Source organism: Vicugna pacos, chromosome 10 (assembly GCF_048564905.1).
Source record: "Vicugna pacos chromosome 10, VicPac4, whole genome shotgun sequence".
NCBI lineage: Eukaryota > Metazoa > Chordata > Mammalia > Artiodactyla > Camelidae > Vicugna > Vicugna pacos.
In genome coordinates this window covers 8402714-8403886 of record NC_132996.1, presented here as the reverse complement: position 1 = coordinate 8403886, position 1173 = coordinate 8402714, and the positions used below count along the sequence as shown (strand labels likewise).

Sequence of the window (1173 nt, the reverse complement as noted above, 5' to 3'; positions counted from 1 at the left end):
ACAGTAGCTTCACCTTCATACTTGCTCATTTGCTAGAGTAAAAAGGTTGATATCTACCATTTTTAATCTCTGGGAGGATACAAACACAAATTGACGTATGAGAAACAATGGTCATTATTTTAAATAAAGTTTAAGACTTTTGGTGGGATTCCAGTCTGATTCCTCTCTTAACTATATTTGAATAAACGATTTGAAAACTTAACAAGTTATGCCAAATGCAGATACTGAATGACGTCTCATTTTGGGGGAGGGGTAGGTAATTTGGTTTATTCATTTATTTATTGTTTTTAATGAAGGTACTGGGGATTGAACTCAGGACCTCATCCATTCTAAGCATATGCTCTACCGCTGAGCTATACCCTCCCCCTGACATCTCATTTTTATAGTCAGATGGTGATTATTAGGAACTTAAAAAAAATTGGATGATATCATGTTTTATCACGAGAATTAAACAAAGGGCCAAGCCAAATAGAGTATAAAAAAAATAAAAATAAAACACTCCTCCCTAGGACTGTTCACTTGGGATTTACCTAGGCTCAGATAAAGGTCAAAGCATCTCTCTGTTGACCTTTCTCAATGTAAATTACAGTTCTAAAAATTCTGGAAGGAGGAAACCTTAAATCAAAAGAAATCAAACTAGTTCTAGGGAAAGTCATAGACTTATTTTTAGTGGCACATGTTATGAAGAAAATATATGTTCACTTAAGTAAAATATAAGCATGTTTGCTTGCAGGCAAATGCTCAGTCAGGAGGTATCTTAGATGTCTGAGTCTCTACACTGAAGCTGCTCAGTTTCCCACCCCCTTTCATTATGAGTGTAAACTGTCAGCCCCACCTCTTTCGCTAGTCTGACAAATCTAGTTCACTTTGCATCTTTTGTCCTTGTTGAGACAACAGCTCTAGATAACACATTCCTGGTACTGTCAGAAACAGCTGGTCTGCCAAGACAAAATATGACAGGGAGCAGGAGACCAAAATAAAATTTTTATGTATTTATTTTTTTGTTTGATAGTTTGCTTCACAATTATTTTTCTGCTTTCCTTAGAGCTCACTAATATATAAATATTCTTCAGGGCTCTGAAGGTGAATACAAATATTATATTTTAATTAAATGCATCCAAATGAGATTTTGAAATAGATACTAAAAAAACCTACTTTTGAGTGAGTAGAATT

At 34.6% G+C, this 1173-nt stretch overlaps 1 non-coding gene across 1 annotated transcript; it reads right to left on the bottom strand.

The window, feature by feature from the left end:
• Positions 1-291: 291 nt before the first annotated feature.
• On the bottom strand, positions 292-363 carry TRNAS-AGA (transfer RNA serine (anticodon AGA)). Its single transcript has one exon. It is a non-coding gene; the product is annotated as a tRNA-Ser (tRNA).
• Between the last annotated feature and the right edge of the window lie 810 nt (positions 364-1173).